At 33.5% G+C, this 15,447-nt stretch overlaps 2 protein-coding genes across 4 annotated transcripts in view; one reads left to right on the top strand and one right to left on the bottom strand.

Moving 5' to 3' along the window:
- Nucleotides 1-15,447, top strand: part of LOC145740329 (uncharacterized) — a 71,288-nt gene that overhangs the window by 12,992 nt on the left and 42,849 nt on the right. The window lies entirely within an intron of this gene.
- Nucleotides 1-15,447, bottom strand: part of rho-5 (rhomboid-5) — an 84,448-nt gene that overhangs the window by 57,625 nt on the left and 11,376 nt on the right. For all 3 annotated transcript variants that reach the window (XM_081995784.1, XM_081995786.1, XM_081995785.1), the window contains exons 2-3: nt 11,081-11,188; nt 9,978-10,078 (exon numbers count right to left, since the gene is read on the bottom strand). The gene's annotated coding sequence lies outside the window, so the exon portion shown is untranslated. The remainder of the gene's footprint in view (nt 1-9,977; nt 10,079-11,080; nt 11,189-15,447) is intronic.

The following is a 15,447-nucleotide window of genomic DNA, read 5'->3' as shown; positions in this document are numbered from 1 at the left end:
TTGTCATATACTCTAAGTCCTCTTTGTTTTGTGCGATAACCTGATCATCTGCAAAGTGCAGGGTGTATAAGGTTCTGTCATCACTTATTATGCCCATCCCACTACATGATCTTCATCGCCACAAAGCTTCGTTCAGATAGATTTTAGATAGTGTGGGAGAGGACTTAAGCCCTTCGTAACTGGAAAGCTGTCTGAGATTTTGTTTTTCAATTTGATCTTAGATGTAGAATGGTCGTATAGTTGTCTGATCGTAGCTATTAACGTGACATTTATTCGGGACCTCTCTAGTACTTGCCATAGTTTTTGAACGGGTACAGTGTCGTATGCTTTTGTAAGATTGACAAACAGAAGATACGTCTTTCTGTTCCTGGCGACGTTCTTTTCATTTAGTTGGACAAGGCTAAATATGTGGTCCAGACAAGAGCGGCCGACTCGAAAACCAGCTTGTTCTTCAATTTCCAGAGGACTGTACTCTTCCTCTATAAAGTTTCTGAGAACTTTTCCATAGAGACGGCTCGTTGTACTGGTAACAGATATACACCTATAGTTAGAACCATCTTCTTTGTTTCCCTTTTTGTGAATCGGGGTAATCCACGCTTCTTTCCATTTAGAGAGAATTCTTTCCTCAAATGGAGGCCGAAAGAAAAGAGGAAAAGAGGAATACCCAGGGCGACATGGACCGGCGGAAAAGAAAAAGCGGAAGGTAGGTAGGTAAGTAGGTAGGTATATCGTTACTTTATTACGGTTCAATTTCAATTTCTTGTCTCCAATTTTTGCAAACTGTGGGCGTTTATCTAAAAATCCGTGAACAAATTCGCTCCCTTTACTGGAACGCATTAGATAAGGGCATACATCAATAAAATTGTCCCCGTCTAGCGCTATTATCGTCCGAAATCTATTTGAAACAATCGAGCAGTCCTGGTCCAATATTTCACCGCCAAACAGCGGACTGAAATATGTTTTTCTAATACAGGTGATATTTTAAAAAGTCCTCGGAAGCGAAGCACGCGAGAACAATGTAAACGGAGTGATTTGTTTGCATTAGCTCAGTTGGAGAGACACTTTTTTATAGGGCAACTGCAGTGATGTATGGGCTTTCGTTGTGACGTGAAAAACTACTTTTCTCCAACTGCGAAAATAGCAGGGAGGGGACGCAGGAAAAACACTCAATTCGATAGCGGAGCCTTGGACCGTTTAATAATGGCCACAATATTCAATATTGTTTTTCCACTAAGATGTTTCAATAACCAGCTTTAAAAACCTTCTCTTTGCTTTTTATTACCTTAATTTGATAAAAACAAGTCCTAAAGTGCCATCTAATGGAGGTAGGGGGTTCCAATGTAGTGTTTTTTCATAAAATTACGTATGTAACAAAATTACAGCGTTATTTTATGTAATAAGGCAAATCTTACTTAACAGTGTGTACATGGCATTAATTATTATTCTAGCAATGTCCGAAACTATCGACAGATTACACCCAATATCATCAAATCCATACAGTATTAAGCGACGTATTTGCGTTCTCAGCTTGTTTAGAGCACTAGGGGAAACTTGTTATGTTTTCGATAGGAAGACGCCAGCTAACTTTAGGGGATATACGTGCCAAGCGATAATTGGACGCAGTCTTCCTTAGGGGATTAGACGATTACATTACCAAACTGATTTCTCATGCAAACGACTGTGTTTCTGCAGCTATTGCAGCTTTTTTAATAGTCATTTAAATTGCTGAAAGCTAGCTTCGAGTGTTCACCATTAAATAGCGTTAATCAGCAGCGAAATAACATCCATTCGCTATAATATTTCACGTGAAAAGCGAGTCGAGTGACACGAAATTGGAGTAACATATATTAACACACATCATTTCAACACATGTTTATAGGTTCAAAATGAAACGAGGATATCTATTGTTCAAAGGAATTCCAGCTAGGAACAAACACTTTAAACTAAATTGCAATTAAAGCTTAATTGGTTTGGACACTTTGTCGGTATCTAGGCGATAAGTTATTTAATTTAGCTTTAGCGTTCTGTGTTATTAGAAAAGAACTGTAAAAGCGATAAAGATAGTAAGAAACAGTTTCCAGTTTATCAGTCTGGAAAACTCGGTTATAGTCAGGTTTTCTGTGTTTTATGTTCTGAAAATATGAAATAAAAAGGAACATTGTGTGAACATATAATTTGATTTAGCTAGATTAACTGCTGCAAGTCTAAAATAAGGTAGGTTTACCAATCTATCTTTGAAGGCTTTGTATCGTTAATCAAGATGAATAAAACCAAATACTGATTTGAAAATGCAATCGCTATCTAGTTTAATTCGTATCCAGAGTTTAAAATGTATGGACAATTATTATCCATGAAAGTTTATTCAAGTTAGGTACAAAAAAATCATAAAAATAAAATTCTGAAATTCCACAAACTTTCAAGAAAACTTAATACAGTTTATGCCTAACAATGTGCTATTAAGTCTTGCTTTTCAATGTTAAATCGCCAGTATTTTTATAAAACGCCTTGTTAAAATGAGCATGGAATTGTATGAATCAGCACAATACAAATTACCTACACTTATGCCCGATTGCACCAACATAATTTTAAGCTAACTTAGTTAAGTTTGGTTTGAACTGTGACATTTTTCACCTGAATTGTCATATTCAACTTAACTTAAGTGAGCTTAAAATTACATTGATGCGTGCAGTGCAGGTAACAGAAAAAAATAATTTTAAAGTAGCACATTTGATGCTATGCTTCTACTACTGTCCAATACAATAATTGTTCACTTACAAATTCATTTGTGACATTAAAATTGACAGACAATGCAAGTTAAGATTGAGGTTATTTTTCATTAGTAAACACGGATATAAGTATAATGGAGTTTTCGATTGGCATGTTTAGTACAAAACTGATGTATTGTTAGTACATTATAGTTTTGCACGGTTTTGCGTCTTCTTTAATATCAACTGTTTTAAAAATGGGTATGTTAAGCTGATACCAATCCACACAAAACGTTAATCCAAACCCTGAATGTTTAACCAGGCAGCCATAGAAACTAAATCTCTCTCATAATAGCAAATCGTGAAATAGCTGCGTCCGTGTGATGCTTACAGAAACAGGTCGGGATCAATATTTGCAACGCGCACGCTCGTTTTGTAGCCCGACAACGGTTAAGGGAGGTTTTATTTTTGGGGGTTGATATTCTAATGATACCAGACGACAGGTAAATATTGTTCCTCTAGATTGTTCTATTCAATGGAACAGAGCGATTTAGGTAACGAGTTTGGCAATAGGACGTCATTCACACGCGGTCGTTCTTTGTGAATTAATGTTTTATAGGGGACCATTAAGACTGGAAATTTGCTAATATCCTGTTCGACCTTTTTCCATTAAACTAGTGAAATTGACCGCACTTTGTTAGAAAGCGAAGCATCTGTTATGGTCCAAGTAAATGTCAATTTCAGTCAAGTCTAGACGGATCTCGAGTGTATAATTTTATTATGTTGAGGAAGGTAGTCTTATGATGTGACTATACCTACGCTGACTGTTTAATTAACTAGCTTTCAGTTTGTTAATCAAATAGTAGGCCATACCTACAGCAGTATAATAACTCTTTCAAAAGGTTTGCTGTTGATCATTATATTTTTAGTAATCACCCCGACTGAAATAAATAGAATAATACAACAACATGTTTATGCACTAAAATAATGCTCCCAAGAGGGAGGGAGGGAACCATATTTGTCCCCTGTTTTGGTCTCTTTTGCTCCTTCCTTTTATAGTCGTCGGCATTAATTCGACCGTCGCACCTTACTAGTTACTAGTGAATTTGATGTTTCCAAACTGCATTCGTTTTGCTAAGCGATTAGTTGCTGGCTCTCTTTTTGACACGGAGTTAGCACAGTGTTGTTCATGTTTTGTTATAAATGAAAACTGCTTTTATAAGCTTGAAAATCTTGCGATATACCTACTTCATATTACTCAAATGTATTTACAGTTAAGGCGGATTCACGTTCGTACTTACAAAGTCATTGTTGTAAAAAGTCGCACACGTAAAAAGTTAAATTGTATGTAGTTATATGAGGCAGTTTTCAGTAGTGCGTGGAACGGCGCAACATAGAAGTTCGTAATACGGCGTACTTCTACGTGACGTAAAAGTATGTACGATTTCAACTTTTGACGTACAAATTAGTACGTTTTTACTCTTGATTGAAGTTGACAGTCGACTGACAAGTGGTAATGAATAAAAATTTGGCGGCGTCGGCCGGAAATCTGTCGCAATTAAACCTAAATTGTATTATTGTCTTTTGAAATGAATGTTATGTTTATATGTATAGTGTAGGGCAGTTTTGATTGTTTAAAAAATTTTACTTGGCACATTTCATGACTCGTGCGACAGACGTTCCGCGTACCAAGAGAAACTCCATTTGTATGCTTTAATAATTTCTACGCATATCTACGTTATAGTGTTATACGACTTTTTACAACAGAGAAGTCTCAAGTGTGAACGTGAATCCGCCTTTAATAGTCGTTATTTAATGGAGTAGTTAATAGCTAATTAATGTCATCATCAGTCTCTGTACATACAGGGTGGTCCAGTTTTAAATGTCAATAACTTACCATTGCATAGCCCATTGAAAAACAAATTGACATGCATTATGTCATTTTCCTGAAAAATGCTTCCTAAGAAAAATACAGTCCTTCAAATTTCAATTTAGAAAATCGGTTTTTTGTCATAGCTGTCAAAGCGTTGTAGTCATTTTGATCAAATTTGGAACAAGCACTTATGAAATTATTACTAATTATGAATGACGTTTGCCAAAATTCTCCAGTAGCGTAGATACAGGAAGATGGATTTCATTTTTCTGCCTGATTCTTTACGTCACTGGATATTTTTAAAAAATTTCAGTTTTTTTTACTTTACTTGTCCAATTTGACAAAATAAGTACCTCTTATAAAATTCTGATTTGAAGCTTCGTTTAAGAGACAATTGAGTTATTACGTTCAAAGACCCAAAATCAACCCAACTTAACTTAAAAATTGTCTTGAAAACAGTGAAAATGTACTTAAGAAGCTTAAAAAATGTCTTTGTAGTCAGTCGTTATAGTTTTCAGATAAGTTAAAAACTTTAGTAGTGAAAATTAGGTGGTAGTCATGCAAAACTACTTTATCTACAATTTTTTACTACAAATTCACACATTTCAACCTTGAAAATGGACTTGGACACCAAAAAGTAACTCTAAACCAATGAAAAGTGACATCAAAAGCTTAAAATTTCTATTTGAAGTAAGTTTTCATAATTTTAAAATACATTTCAATATTTTAGTCTTGAAAATAGTCTTAAATACAGGATATTGACATTACATTCATAAAAATTGACTTGAAGACTAACTTTTCAGGTTTGTTTCCCTTGCTTTTGATGTTCTTAGAACTCTGGACTATTTTTAGGGCTTTAAAACTGCTTTCAGCAAGGAAAATCGAGTTTTAGGGGATCTTCACCAAGTTTTTGACATAGCAGACTTAAAAAACTATTTTTGCATTTTCCATAGGCTTAAACATGCCATTTCACGCTTTGTCAGTATTAAATTGACTTCTAGACGCTTCAGTTTGCTTTAAGACTGAAAAATCGAATTTTAAACAATTTTTTCTAGTAAAAGTTATGTTTCGGACTCAGTAAACAATTTTGGCATTAAATGCTACGATATTAGTCTTAGAGACTAATTTTTAGAATTAAATTAGTCCAAAAATTCGGACTGTTACCAGTGTTTAATTGAATAAAAAAAATAATCCAAAAATCCTGATTTTTGACTATTTTTAGTGTCAAAAATTAACTCGTAAACCTCACAGATGACCAGATTTGAATCGTTTTGAACCATTTTAAAGTAAAAAATACAAAAACCCAAGTAGACATTTTTGTCAATTTTGAATAATATCTAGTGAGCGTAGAAAATAAAAACTATCCCCCTATATCGACGCATTTAAACAATTTTGAAGGTCTGTGTCTTCTTTAGGAAGCGTTCTTCAGGAAAATGACATAATACATGTCAACTTATTTTTTGATTGGCTATCCATTGGTGAATTATTGACATTTAAAACTGGACCACCCTGTATATAAAAATACAAAATGTATAAGAAAATCTTGTTTGGATGATAAAGAAAAACATCTGGCAACGCAGCGCGTTAAACATCAATAACAGTGACTACCATTTTTTTAACATCAATTGTTTTATCTTGTTAACATTTGAACTTTGACAGTTGCATATTCAATCACGTGACTGTCCAAAATTTTAAATTCGCAACATTTTCATGTTTTTTTTTTTATATCCTGTTGACATTTGAACTTTCACAGTTTTAAATTTAATTTGTTCAGGTTCGGTAAACCCTGACCGTTTTACTAAATTTCAACTTTGTCACTTAACATTTAACTTAACATACACAAAACTGTGTTCATTAGGGTCAAGTGATTGTTTTGACTATTTTTTTTTAACTTAATTTTTTCTGGACGTCTGAAATAATTTTTAAGGTTAAAACTATATTATTTAGGATTTAATGAATTTTAAACGAAATTATCTAGGGATACTACACGAAAGAATCAGATGCGAAGACCTTAGACAACAGAGCGTACAGGACATAGGAAGGTGGGTAAGACACAGAAGGAGATACTGGAATAAACATGTAAACAGAAGAAGACAACAACAACAACAAGAAGACTTGTAAAAATAGCAAAAACAAACAACCCTGTCGGAAAACTAACCCAATAGGACAAAACAGGCATTAGCCTATCTATATGGACACCCAAACTAGAAATAGAGAAGAAAAAGAAGATCTATAGAAGCGTAAAAAATAGATATTCACCAAAAACGATATTTTTTCCCTGTCCTATATATGTAAGAAGAGACATTTAGAGGATAAGTTTAAGCAACTTTCTCCCATATTTTTTTTTACAGTTTGTGACACCAATACAGGGACATCCTGTATACCAAGAATATCGTTAAACTATGGACATACTGTTAGTAAACTCAATCTTATGTTTTTAGCTCTAATATTGACAATCAGTTAACAAATTCTTGGCTGATAACATGTCTTTTCCATTTCTGCTCTTCTGTAGTAGTTTCACCCTATTTTCTCATGAACTTTGTACCAAATTTACTTCTGATGGAGGACGTAGATGAGTCTAATAAGGTGAGGCGTATACGCGCAACTTACACAAAAGTTAAATGCAAAATTTGAGAAATGCAAAACAAAAGCTCATTATGAGTGGATAATGCCTTGGGCAAAACTTCCAGAACGGAGGTGCCCAGGAGTAAGTTAAAGCCGAGATTAACGTTCGGTTTGGGGGGTATAGATTTATTAGTGCCAAGTTTATAGAAGTTCCTAATCAGCAAATGGGATTGGATTCGTTGTGAAGTTGGACGTGCAATACGGCCGCAAATTGAGTTATGAGCTTTCTGATGCATTTTCTAACACGAGAATTCGTGGATTCCACGCTAAGTGCTAAAGCTCCAGTTTCGTGGATTACTTTATCTCGAAAAGTAGACGAAAAACGTCGGGTCAGTCCTGTTATAAATCTCCTACGGTCTTCGGGGGGCGCTAAGTCTTCCTTCTCTCTCTCTCTCTCTTATTCTTTGCTTAAGAGTTATGACGATGATTTAGGGCTTTTCGAGCTGGCAGGGCATAGCAATTAATGCAACCAGTCTAGAGTTTCAAGCTGGAAAACAGTTTGCTATTGTGTTTTGGGGCCTCGCAGCTGGACTCGCTATAAATGTGTTCTACCTGATATTGATCTCTGAACACATCCGATGGGAGAACGGAGAAGAGAGAAAATAGCTAGAGCAACATGGGGTGAGCGAATAAATAATAAATACTGCTCCTAGATCTGCCAACTGCGAATGTTTAATGGGGACGCTAAAGGGAAATCATTTCTTATTCCATTCCTGATTGTTTCGCATTCTCTGAATCTGGATTTAATGAAATCCGTCGGTCCGGACGCAACAAGTCCAACAACGGAATTTAAATTCCAACTTTCCAGACCAAGTGCGATTTCATGCATTTCGTAGTACATCAAAATATATGTTTGATTTAAGTGAACTGCTGTGACCGATAAGAAAAGTGTCGATAAAGTTATCAACGTTTTGTCAATTTGCTTGGTTTATTGCCAATGTAAAAAAGTATCAAAAAATTACTTAAAAATGTTGGGAAAAAAGTTTAAAAACTGCTTTCTACTCTTATTCGAGTCAACCTCCAAACATTTGTACTACAAATTGTACTTCTTAGTAAGGCAGCAGACTTTAATAGTAGGGATATTGTACAGGGTGTTCCCAAATTTATACGGTAAACAAAAGATCCTAAAATACCGTATTCACCGATAAAATGGCCCTGATTTTTGAGATTTTAGAAGAAGAGAAGTATTTTCATAATTAATTTGATTATTCGAACACTGTAGGTACTGAAAATGAACCAAAATTTGATGCGGGGTGTTTTGGAAAGTGAAAAATCAGAATTGAGGCTTAGTTTTACGATAACTAGTAGAAAGCGCCGTTAAATGCATAGTCTTAGAGCTACTGCTACCTTATAACTTTTTTATACACATTTTTAGAAGAATTTTGAGATTTTACTCCATTCGCAGTATTTTTCTAACAGAAATTACGTATAGTAAAATAACTCCAAACCCTATAACCTGTGTAAACCCCTGTATACAGTGTGAGTTTTTTTTAATGTTTAGTCAAGGGACCTCAAAAACTAGAAAAGCTACAAAGTCAGGTAAATGGGAAAAAATTGTAATTTTACGAGACCAATTCAAAACCATTTTTCTGTTTTTTAAAAAAGTTTATGGGTCACTAGAAAAATTTTAGCTAAAACCAAATTTTGTCAATATCATTTATGGCTTGTAGAAAAATTATGTTCATATAAAAGTTGTAAATATTTCTGAGCTGAACAAGATAAGCTTATCAGATTATTTCTATTGCTTGTCATTTTTGAAATATATGACAAATTTTTTTAATGAAAAGCATAGTCGAAAATAACATCTCTAACAAGTTCTTCTTTCAAGCTTTATAACGATACCAAAAAGTACATAATTATTATTTTTTGCTAACCTGTATATCGGACACAAAGTGTCCTGATCATAAAACCTAAAACACACTGTATTGATTTTTTTTTAACATGAACATCTTTCATCGTTTTGTTTTTATACAGTTTTTATCAAAGTTATTTAAAAAAAAATTATTAGGTACTTAGAAATTAATAAAGAGTTCAGCCTACTTTTTTAAAGCTCTCTTCTTAAGTTAAGAAAATATTTCCTGCATTATGCATGACAAGTCAAAAATACATACATATTTGAAAACGATAAAAGTAAATTATACTTTAGTTGCTTCTCGTAGAAAGCGCCCTGGATAAGGAAAACTTTGCAAGGTAAAGTGTCTACTTCCTTTTGCAGTGCATAAGACCTTTTAATTTAGAAAATGTATTTAGATGACTCTCAGAATATGCAATGAGTGTATTTTTCCTTTACGTTTTATGAACAAAACTAAGAGAAAATAGGGGAAATTAAAGTAACAAATAATAGTAAGATCACAACCGAAAATAAATTTTGGAGATCCATCTTCCATTTGTTTGTAGCGTTTTTTAAGGTTAGTTCTGTGATTAATTGATTTGACTAACTTGATTTCCATGCATTGTTTATGTCAGCAGAACTTTTTCAAAATTCCAACGTCATCATGATTTACTTTGATTTGCTTTGATTTTTAGTACGTAAATTTTACTATTATTTCCGATATTATCTGAAAGTAATTTAGAAGTAAAGTTTCTGGTAAACACCTGAAAACAAAACTTTATTATTGCTAACAACATATTGTTTCGTCACTCAGTTAGCTTCTTCTAATTTTTGTCAATTAATACTTTTAAAATCACTCGATTATGTTCGGATTGGATCGTGAAAAAAAAAAGTGAAAGGGATGAGCAAACAAGAAAAAAAGGGGGACTTTTAATTTAATTACCTGTGTCGGTCGCCGTGGTGATCCGTGATGGCGGCGCCAGGTCGAGAGGGGGGTTTCAACCCCCCGACCCCGCCTACCACATTGCGATTCCTTCAGGGCCTCTGAAAAAAAAAGAGAAAAATCATCATCATTCATCCTCTAACGTTTTAAAAAACAAAAAAAACTCAGTTTTTCGGTAGTATTTTTTAAGCTTAACTTAATCTTAAACCCCTACCAGGGTGCGTATTCTTGAAACGAAGGAAGGGAGTTATCCAGAGAATGACCTGTAGAATGTGACAGGAACCCGTTATTGTCAGCTTCTTCTGTCACATTCTATCTATTCAAATTTCATTCTGCTTTCTGCTTTTCATTCTGCATTCTGCTTTCAATATATTTCAATCACGATGACGTAAAAAAGTGCCTTAATAATGTCAAAAAAATATGTGTGTTTCAAAAACTCTCTTTGGCTTTGTTAGCCAAAGAGAGTTTAAAATGCAGCCTCTGGGATTTTCCCAATTTTCCGGAAAACGAAAAACGAAAAGCCGGAAATAGGTTTTACATAAAATTCTCTAAAACTTTCCCCATTTAACCGACTCTGTAGCTCTTACGGTTACAGAGATCCCAATACATGTAAAACCAATTTGGGACACACGGTATATGGGTGAAATTTGGGCGATAATCAGACTGAGCAAAGTTTGTCAGTTTTGACGTTTATGGCAGTTGTCACGTGATAAAGAAATCCCATTTCCTTACAACGTGTCAACAAATTTAGGCCCCAGGTGTCTAATGCAGGCCATTATACACAATTTTATTCGAAATTTTAGTTAAAACTAAATAACATAATTTTTATAGATGGGTATTAATAAAGTTATTAACATTTTAAAACATAAAAAAAAAATTTAGGGTAGTATAAAGTCTGACTATTAGTTCCCTAAATTATTAGTACACTTTACCGTTTTGAAAACGACAACTTGGTATAGTATACAACCTGGGCTCATATATCACTTTAAAAATTGCAAAATCCGATTTCTCACTAAAAACCTACCACTTAATACATTGAGGCGTTCCCGGGGGGCACCCTATATATTTATATTAAAACAAATTTTTTTAAAAGTCATATTTACCAACGTTATTGCCGATGCATTCCCTGTAATTCCTCAGTAATCGCACTCGGATCCACTATTACACTGTCAGTTCACTACAACACTGAATCTCGTTTTAGTTACCGAACCCTGAAACAAACAAAAAAAATCATAAATACATAATTCTTCTACTGTTGCAGAATTATTAGCTATTTTCTTAATACAGCTGATCTTAACTGTAAAATATGAAATGGATCAATTACCGGCAGTTTTATGCGTGAGATATGAAACAGACCAATCACAAGTAATGCTGAGTGTAAAAAAACCACTGAAAGTTATTCAAATACATAAAGTTAAAATAAAAAGTTATTCAAGTATTTACCTACGTCAATATTCGAGTATAAATGTTTCTCTACATTGGTTATTTTTATTAAAACACGTTACCGAAAAAATGTAATTAAAATTTCAAACTGTGGACATTTTTACCAATTTAATATTACATTCAATCAGCTGCATAAATTTATCGAATATGCAGCTTTATAATTCGATCGACGAAACTTTTAGTTCATTTACTGACATCAAATTAAAGTTTATTCATTCCGGTATGGACGTGTTTAAATTAAATTGTTGGAGCTGCCGACACATTGAAACCAGGTTTCGTAACTAATATTTTGTTGAAACAATTGTGTAATTTCACAACACAGAAGTATGTAAAAATACGTTAATACAATTCAATACAAATTAGAAATGTCAATAATAATTAATCTCCTGCACACAAACTGAAGCTCCATCTATAGTCACTGTATGACTGTTGGTCAGTGTGTGGTATTTCTCAAATCTTAGAGATTGCTGTGAATTATTTTTTCTCAGGCTTCTGGCTTTTTGAATGTGACATTTTGTTTGATTATCCGTAGACATACTTAAAGTTAAATAATTTAAGAAGATTTTTTGGGCTCCAGTTTGTACAGGGTGTTTCTAAATAAAAATTATTACGCTCCTAATAGTCCTAATACAGTTTGGGACACACCCTGGTAAGTTTACCATGCCTAGAAAAGTTGAAAAATATTATAATGTGAATATTTGTTCTCCAAAGTCGTAGAATTAAATTTGTAAGGGACGTAATTAATTAACTGAAACTGGAGTTGGAACAACTTCTCCACTTATGAAAATCGACAAAGTTCGTTATCTTGTCTCCCGTTTCACGAGCCCCGTACCTTATTAAAATGCCCTAATAACAAGGATTCCCGCTTTAACCCCTTGAACAGACTTTTTCAATTTCCCTCCATTTTTCTCCGGCTGCACGGAAATTAATTAGTTTTCGGGGACGTCCTTTAGCAGAACGATAATCGTAGAATTCTTTTTTATTGTCTTCGAACAGTAATTTGAAAGTCGAACTTTCCAGCATTGGCGTGTATAGAGAGAAGTTAATTAAGTGGGTCCCGAATCCGTGAAGTGCACCCTAAATTCAAAGAAACTTTCACGTCATCGGGGGGATTTTAGCGGGAAAGTTTCCCATCTGCGACGAATTTTCGTGCTTTTGAAATTTTCAGAGCGTTCATAATCGAAACGAATCGCGCACTTTGTCAATTTCTTTCTTCGTACGTTCACAAAAATTTAGGGACAAATTATGGTGATGCATGTATGGGGAGTTTCGTTTACTTTTAGAGATCTACAAAGAGTTAAATAGGAAATTTTTCTAAAAAAACTGAGACACTGTGCAACACACATAGTTATTTTCTACTCGGGTGTGGTAAAGAGCATCTTTTTCGCACTCGTGCGGGAAGGGGTACTTTTCCGCACCGGATGCGGTAAAGTTACTTTTCCGCATTGCAAGATTAATTTACAATAAATGTATAATAAACATACAATTTTAAAGTTTATTTGTGTAGAGCGAAAATACCCATGTACACCAACCTTTTTATGAGATGTTCAAGCGAAGATAAAATGCAAGTAACTTTTCCGCACTCATTTGATTTTTCAAACAAAAAGAACATTTAAATCAAAAAACCATAACTGTTTATTTGATTTCTCAATTAAGAATAAATTTTTAATCATTTTTGCAAACAGGGGCTTTCATTTTAGTAATTTTACTATACACTTTCCTTCAATTTAATGAAAAATGATACTCGTAGGAAAAATCTTGTACCTAACACATGCAAAAAGCGTCTTTCCCGCCCTTTAACTGCTTGCCCAAACTCCGCTTTGTGTCTCGTGCGGAAAGGACCACTTTCCGCACTTGTTAGGTAAATAACTATTATAAGTCTGGCGTCTACCGGTTTTTCTACTTATCTACTATTGTCCTTATTATGTCTCTTTTAGCTTGATTATATATTTTGTTAGTTTTTTTTGTCACGCGCATCATATACATATATTTGCCAATTTTAGATTGTCTTTGTCAATATTGTTTTTTGTATATTATATTATCGTATGTTGATCTCGTTACTAATTCAGTCACGGTTACATTTCTATTGGGGGGGAAAATTTGCGGTTTAGGTTTGATTTTAGGTTATGTCCTGGCTTTGACACTAAAAGAAGTTTGCCTTTTTAATTTTGGTAGAAAGACGATAGTTTGATATTTTTAATACCAACAATGATTCTTTAAAATATTTGTGGCTTTAAAATCGACCAGGAAGTCGTCACGTTATTTCGTACACGTTATACTCTTCTTTTTTGACTCTCAAGAAACATTATTTGTCTTTAAAATATGTTGTAAAATTGTTTTTTAATGGGTCTTTAAAGTCAACCAAAGAGTTTTTTTCCAGAATTTATGAACACACTTACACTCTTCATTTATGACTTCTTTAAAACATGTTTAGCTATTGAAATGAATTATTCAGTCTTCTTTTAAAATTTCGGGGTAATTAACCAGCACATTCTTCCACTCTTGATTTCTGAGTTTGATAGGACTTAATTATTCCTTTAAATATGTTTGACTATTAAAATTAATCAGTCAGTCTTTGTTTCATAAGACAATTAACCAGTTCAATCATTTCGACACGTTCTTTGCTCTTCTTATTCGATGCTGAAGAAACTTAATTCTTATTTAAAATATATTTGGCTTTAAAATTGATCAAACCAATCTCTCAACAATTAGCCAGCTCAACCACTTCATCGCGTTATTTGACGTTGTCTTTGACCCGAATAAGTAGGAAAAATTATAGATGCTCAGAAAACCAGTGGCAAGGGCAAGAGAACTATTGGAAATCAATGGGTTAGACAAAGACAAAGATGACGACAAACTTCGTAATTGACATTTGTCAGATTGCATGGTCATGTCATGTGACGCCCCCATCTTACCACCGATTTTTCATGTATTGTAATTTTGTAGTTTTTGTATGTTAACTGTTTTTTTTTTAATTTCTTAGAGTAACTTTCATTTTTATCTTGTATAATAGCTTCTATAAGTTTAGTTGAGAATGTCTAGGGGAATTAATATTTAATGTTTCAAAGTAATAACTTATTGAAGTCTCTCCTTAACTTTACAACTTTTGGTGTTTAAAGGCAATCCTCACTTCAAATACTTGGAAAGTTTTCTTATCGAAAGTGTCAAGTCAGGAAAAGTATATAATGCCTGAAACTAATTTCATTTTCTGTAATAATTATCTAAATTTAACTCTAATTGTATATTTTATTTAAAAAATAAGTTTGAAATTTATCATTTTAGTTTAACGAATAAAACGTCATTTCAAGTTAACCATACTAATATTTAACTAAGTTTCAATTGATTTTTACAGTTTTATTAAATTTTTCCTCAAATTATATTTTTGTTACTCTCAGTAAAACAACATCAGTTCTGCTACATTTCAATCTGAAAAAATAACCGAAAGTAGTTTTAGATTATAATCTCTAAAACCAACATTTGAACCGAAATCAACGTTGATTTACCTAGAAAGATTTAATTCTTTGTTATATTAGAAACCGTTGTAATTATAATTCCAATTTGCAAATTAACGCTGAACCAGAATAAAAACAATCGACTACCTACCGAACCTCCGGCCTTTTGTACTAAAAATATTTAATTTGCTGGAGAGCAAGACAAAACTAAAATAACGAACGTTTTAATTAATAAATTATCCGCGTTTGTTCGGAAGTTCGCCGTACAAAAGTTCCCATCTTCAAGGATTAGAGTTCGTTAAAAAGGACCTTTTAAATACTCGAGTCTAGACAATGGCGGACGCGGACTAAGAAAAATGGCCGACTACTTTTCCCTTTAATTTGTAACTTTCAACTGTTTTCTGCTTAAAAATTCTCGTTACCCGATTTAGTTTAACGATCCAAAAAAATTTGAAAACACGAGATCAAGTGCTTTTTGTCAATTTTTTTGTATGGAATAGCCATTATGTAAGTCATGATTTTTCAGTATAACGAATACATAATTGCAAAGCAAAAAAGAGTGATAATGGCAATGT

The sequence above is a fragment of the Ips typographus genome, linkage group LG1, assembly GCF_016097725.1.
Source record: "Ips typographus isolate SLU linkage group LG1, UJ_Ityp_2.0, whole genome shotgun sequence".
NCBI lineage: Eukaryota > Metazoa > Arthropoda > Insecta > Coleoptera > Curculionidae > Ips > Ips typographus.
This window is presented reverse-complemented; position numbering and strand designations above follow the sequence as displayed.